General features: G+C 41.9%; 1 pseudogene; it reads right to left on the bottom strand.

The window, feature by feature from the left end:
- Positions 1-327: 327 nt before the first annotated feature.
- LOC129620615 (dihydrolipoyllysine-residue acetyltransferase component of pyruvate dehydrogenase complex, mitochondrial-like) lies at positions 328-5,217 on the bottom strand (annotated as a pseudogene).
- Between the last annotated feature and the right edge of the window lie 1,432 nt (positions 5,218-6,649).

The raw sequence follows: 6,649 nt of genomic DNA, 5'->3' as shown, positions 1-6,649 counted from the left end.
AACAACCGCACAATTGCACTCATCTCACACGCTAGTAAAGTAATGCTCAAAATTCTCCAAGCCAGGCTTCAGCAATATGTGAACTGTGAACTTCCTGATGTTCAAGCTGGTTTTAGAAAAGGCAGAGGAACCAGAGATCAATGTGCACAATATTGGGATGTAATTGGCATTTTAAAAAATTCAGTAATGCCCATTACAAATATCTGGACAGACTCAAAAATAACTGGTTAACCTTAAAATAAACAGAACCACCATTTCATAACACATTTATACCTTGCTAAGAATGAAACAGTGTGACCTAGGAGAGTCTAGAAATTCTTGGATTAATTATAACATGGTGATTGGTTTCTCAAGGTACTTTCTAAACTCAGCAAGCCACTGGGCTCCATCTACTCCATCCACAACCTGATGATCATAACTAAGTGTAACAGACAGCATGCTAGCCACATCAAATCCTTTTTCATTATCTGCTGGAACCAGTCTATCCTCTGAAGCACCAATTGCCAAAATACATGCTTGGGTGGGTTAACAATAGCAGAGAAGCTTTTAATCCCAAACATTTCTAAACTTAAGATTGTAAAAGTGCCACTCTGGAACTTACGTGACTACAGTTTACCCTCTCGTGCTTTGGTTTCTAAAGAAATAACATCATTGGCAACGATTTCCAGTCCTTTTATATGTGCATTAAATACAATAGGTGTGATGAGTCCTCCAGGAGTACTGACTGCAACACTGATATCAACAACATGATTCTGTTTTACAACTGTGTTCAACCATGAAGAATTTCCTTCAGGAACTTTTAAACATGCCAAAGCTGAAGCTTTTATAATGAAGTCATTGACGGAAATTTTGCTTTTTCCTTGTAGCATCTTCTTTTTTGTTGTCGTACCAACAAAATTTCTCCCATATTTACATCAATAGAAAGGTAATAATGAGGTATTGTTTGCTTAGATTGCATTAACTTCTGTGCAATGACTTTGCGAACGTTGGTGACTGGGATATCTGTGAAGACACCTGTAGGAACTGGAGCCACTCCTTGACCTAGGGGAGGCACAGCAGCTGCTAGAGTGAGAGCAGTTTTCATAGGCACAAAGGAGTTGATCTCCTTCTTAATGATTCTGCCATTTGGTCCTGTCCTTTTTACTTGTGTAAGGTCAATCCCTTTCTCTGCTGCCAACTTCTTTGCAAGCGGGCTAAGGCGCACTCTTCCCTTTGGTCCAGCTGGAGCAGCTGGCCAGTGGCCTGAAGATGGATGGGCTAGCTGGTGTGCTGGTGGTTTTAAATCAGTTACTTCAGTTGGCCAATAGTCAGCAAATGCTGGTATATCTACCTCTTTTTCTACAATGATACAGAGTGGGGTTCCTACAGGGACATGTCGTTTGCCTTCAGGGATCAGGATTTTTGCCTTCTTCCTGCACTTTGAAACCTATAGAGGCCTTGTAAGTCTCTATCTCTGCCAATAAATCTCCTTCGTTTGGCTCCTCACCCACTTTTTTTTCCCCCATCTCTGAACTGTGCCCATGGTCACGATGGGAGAGAGGGCAGGAAGAACCACCTGCATGTGAGTAGGAGATGAGCTACCAGGAGCCTGAGCAGAAGGTGCAGGTGATGGAGCAGCGGCGGCAGGGGTTAGTGCCGGGGCTCCTTGTGGGGCAGGTGCTGCCAAAGAATCAAGTGTGTAATTTTTAAAGGTTTCCATATCTTCAGGCTTTTCAACTGTGATACAGATGATTGCTCCAACTGGAACATCTCTGGTACCTTCAGCAACAAGGATCTTTGCCATATAACACTCCTCCACGCTCTCAAATCCAACAGTAGCTTCATCATTTTCAACCTCTGCAATTAGTTCACCCTCATTGATTTTTTTCTCCTTCCTTCTTTTCCCAGCGGTCTATGGTGCCTGCCTGCATTGAAGGGAAAACTGAAGGCAATGGAATCTTCTGATACGTGGGTAGGCTCTGCCAGCGGCGGCTAGGCGATCCCCAGAGCTGCAGCAAGACGCGATTCCACGGTGTGGCCCAAGAGATGGGGCTCCAGCCGCACAGTGCGGGGACCCTGCCATACCCTGTGGTCTTGCTGCTGTGACGAGCCAGCCTGCGGGGTCACGCACGGAGCTCCCGGCTCCTCCTGCAAGGCCGTCCACTGAGCCCCGAATCCTGCCCTTGGTGCATTTTGAGCCTGTCGCGCACAGACGCGCCACATAGTGCCACAGACCCAACATCCGAAAAGCAACGCAGTCTTCGGAGTGACTTCTCCAAGAACAGCGCGGCCGGAGTGACTTCTCCAAGAACAGCGCGGCGTTGCCGTCAGCCGCGCCGCGCGGCCGCAAGTTGTTATAAAACGGTCTGCAAAGATTCGCCACACCGGCTCCGCGGACCAGGAAAGTGGTTAACGTACGGTCTTTCTTCATGAAATGGGGACTAAGGATGACCCAGAGCGGGTCAGGGAGGCTGCTATAGAGCCACGCGGAGCAGGGGCGTTCCAGCAGGCCGAATCTGGGAGAATTAGGCTGAAAGAGGAGTGGAAGGTGGTGGGCTCTGTGGTGAAGGCTTCTCTGGGGAGGACAGGACCTGAGCGCTGTCTGTGATTTTTAATTGTAACTTAAATTATGGATGATACTTTGGCGTGAATTAATTTTTTTAAATTTTGTGATCCCATTTTTATTTATTTTTTATGCAAAGACTTCCTCTCCTGATCCTCACTTTCTCCTTCCCTAGCTGTGATTTTTATCCGTTTCTTACAACTTGATTTGTTAAAAAATTACATCATCTAGGTGGCATGTAAAATACTTTTTATTGTTTTTAGATAAGAAAAAACAGAAATGAATTCCTTGGTGGTCCAGTGGTTAGGGCCCCATGCTTTCACTGCAGGGGGCTCGGGTTTGACCCGGGTCAGGGAACTAAGATGGCACCTGCCGCTGGACAACTATGCCCACTACCACAGCTCTAGAAGAGCCTTGTCCTGCAAGGAAGACCCAGCACAGGAAAAATATATTAAAATGTTCCTTTCGTCCTGCACCCCACCGCATCCCACTTCTCTAGGCTGATACATATGTATACTCATGGCTGATTCACATTGTTGTGGGGCAGAAACCAACACAACACTGTAAAGCAATTATCCTCCAAGCAAAAATAGTTTTTAAAAAGTAGTATCAGGCCCCCCCCCCTCAAAAAAAATCTGTGGAATATGTAATGAAGTCAAAATTCAATTATTTGAAAAAAATAATATATATAAATTTAAAATGAAAAAAAATTTTAAAGTCACGAACTTTGCTTTATCTTCCTGGCTTATGCATTAATCCTTTCCCTTCCCAGTGGTTGGAGGTGGAAATCTCATGAACTAGAAGAGAATATATTCGAGAAAGGAAAGTATTTGAGAAGAATTGCAGCAAATTTGCAAATATTTATTGGCAGATTCAATAGCTAAATCATTTTATGAATTTTTCCTTTTTCTCTCATGAAAACTTTCTAAATAACTCAAGATGCTGTCATTGGTAGCTCACATGGAGCCTGACTATTTTTAAACATTGGATCAGAATACAGAAAGGCAAGTAAATACATATGCAAGTATTTGTGTATTCATTAAAACTTTTAAAATTTCAGATTCAATAGCAAATGAATACATTAGCTCTTTTGCTCTAGGGAGTATATTTCTATTTTCAATATTGGTGGTGGTTGCTTCATCGCTAAGTCGTGTCCAACTCTTATGACCCTATGAACTATAGACCACCAGTCTCCTCTGTCCATGGGATTCTTCAGGCAAGAATACTGGCATGGGTTGCCATGCCCTCCTCCAGGGGATCTTCCCGACTCAAGGATTGAACCTGCATCTCTTGCATTGGCAGGCAGATTCTTTACCACTGAGCCACCAGGGAAGTCCATTTTCAATAATAAATTGCTACAATTACTGTGCATTTTTGAGCTGAACAAGGTAACACAGAATCAAATTTTGTTGTTTTTCTATTAATGAAACAATCGTTAATGTGATGAACTAAGGGTAAAGTCAGCTTTGAAACTGTGTATCAGAGAAGAAATATCTAATTAAATTAATTTTTAACACAAGAAGTCCCTGCAGTGGTGATCTGATATTGATTAAACTTGTATTAAAACTACAAAGTTTTTGCACAAACTGTTTCAGAAGAGAGAAAAAGTTGTAACCGTGCATCTAGGTATATCTTCCCTTCCTGAAGTTGCAGTGCCTTTCAGAAATGCATGTCTTTACCCCTGTCCAGAATCGACTTTCAAAAGTGCACAGTTTCAGTCACTGATCAGTATGGAATCATGGGAAATAAATCCTTTCTTAGACACACTCATCGTAACCACTAACATGGTTAAGATGAGTGCAGTGCTTCTTTAGTACACCCAGACATCGACCTTTCACCTCATTGTCACCTACCTTTGGATCCACATACATTTCTGGTATTTTTTGAGACCAGAAAAGCCTAAGAAAGAAGAAAGCCCAGCAAATAAGTAATTATGTTGTTTTCTCCGTGTGTACTTGTGAATTTCTCATTTTTCCCATGACCTGAGTTTAGTTTTCCCTTAGTGACTCTTTCTTCACATCTTTAATATGTGCTGAGTTTTATCACGGAAAATGCTGCTTTTCAATGAACTCCAGTCTATTCTTTGAAAACTCGCAGAAATGTTTGGCCTTGTGTGAACAAAAGAACAGAAACCACCTAGAACAAATCTGAAACTGTAATACCTGAATACTGTTCTCCAAAAAGAAATAAACAAGTGTTTTAGAATAAGAAAATGGTAATATAGTAAAAATAAGATTGGGAGTCACAGAAGAATCAAGCAATAAAATTGGAAGACATTCTTTAGCTCCGGAAAGCAAACATAAGTTGTGGATAATCCAATGTCTGTGCTCAAATAAATTTGTTAGTGTACTTTCAGGGTGAAATACAGATTGCTTTGTTTAAAGACGCTTCTTTTTATCTAGACAGACATGTTGATGCTAAATCAACATGTGTTGATGCTGAATCAAGTGGAAGATACCTGAAAGTCACATTATGTGAGCACTATAGTGATATCATCTCCATAGTTTGAATAATTCTGGGTTTGTATATTTACATAAAAAGTTTCACTGGAAATCCAGAAGCACAACTAAGTTTGTCCAAAAGGTCAATGGTGTTGACAGGTAAGAAGCAAAGTCAAGTGAATCATCTGGAGAGCAGGGCAGAAACTGTTTTAAAATTAACACCAGTTTAAACTGTTTGACTATGGCATTTGGTTTGCATCAATTCAGTTCAGTTCAGTCGCTCAGTCGTGTCTGACTCTTTGCAACCCCATGGACTGCAGCACGCCAGGCTTCCTTGTCCTTCACTATCTCCCAGACTTGCTCAAACTCATGTCCATTGAGTCAGTGATGCCATCCAACCATCTCGTCCTCTGTCGTCCCCTTCTCCTCCCGCCTTCAGTCTTTCCCAGCATCAGGGTTTTTTCCAGTAAGTCAGTTCTTCACATCAGGTGGCCTTCAGCATCAGCTTCAGCTTCAGCATCAGTCCTTTCACTGAATCTTCAGGACTGATTTCCTTTAGGATTGACTGGTTTGATCTCCTTGCAGTCCAAGGGACTCTCAAGAGTCTTCTCCAGTACCACAGTTCAAAAGCGTCAATTCTTCAGTGCTCAGTTTTCTTTATGGTCGAACATCCATACATGACTACTGGAGAAACCATAGCTTTGACTAGATGGACCTTTGTTGGCAAAGTAATGTCTCTTCTTTTTAATATGCTGTCTAGATTTGTCATAGCTTTTCTTCCAAGGAGCAAGTGTCTTTTAATTTCATGGCTATAGTCACCATCTGCAGTGATTTTTGGAGCCCAAGAAAATAAAATTTGTCACTGTTTCCATTCTTTCCCCATCTATTTGCCATGAAGTGATGAGACCAGATGCCATGATCTTCATTTTTTGAATGTTGAGTTTTAAGCCAACTTTTTCACTCTCCTCATGCACTTTCATCAAGAGGCTCTTTAATTCCTCTTCACTTTCTGCCAGAAGGGTGGTATCATCTACATATCTGAGGTTATTGCTATTTCTGCCAGCAATCTTGATTCCAGCTTGTGCTTCCTCCAGGCTTGCATTTCACCATTTCATATATGGTACTCTGCATATAAGTTAAATAAGCAGGGTGACAGTATACAGCCTTGACATACTCCTTTCCCAATTTGGATCCAGTCTGTTGTTCCATGTCTGGTTCTAACTGTTGCTTGACCTACATACAGATTTCTCAGGAGGCAAGTAAGGTGGTCTTGTATTCTCATCTCTTGAAGAATTTTCCAGTTTGTTGTGATCTATACAGTTGAAGGCTATGACCTAATCAATAAAGCAGAAGTAGATGTTTTTCTGGAATTTTCTTGCTTTTTCTATGATCCACCGGATGTTGACAATTTGATCTCTGGTTCCTCTGTCTTTTATGAATTCAGCTTGAACATCTGGAAGTTCACAGTTCATGTACTGTTGAAGCCTGGCTTGGAGAATTTTGAGCATCACTTTGCTAGCGTGTGAGATGAGTGCAATTGTGCGTAGTTTGAACATTCCTTGGCATTGCCTTTCTTTCGGATTGGAGTGAAAACTGACCTTTTCCAGTCCTGTGGCCACTGCTGAGTTTTCCAAAGTTGCTGGCATGTTGAATGCAGCACTTTCAC

Source organism: Bubalus kerabau, chromosome 10, assembly GCF_029407905.1.
Source record: "Bubalus kerabau isolate K-KA32 ecotype Philippines breed swamp buffalo chromosome 10, PCC_UOA_SB_1v2, whole genome shotgun sequence".
Taxonomy (NCBI): Eukaryota; Metazoa; Chordata; class Mammalia; order Artiodactyla; family Bovidae; genus Bubalus; species Bubalus kerabau.
Note: the sequence above shows the minus strand (reverse complement) of the source record. Positions and strands in the feature narration are given on the sequence as shown.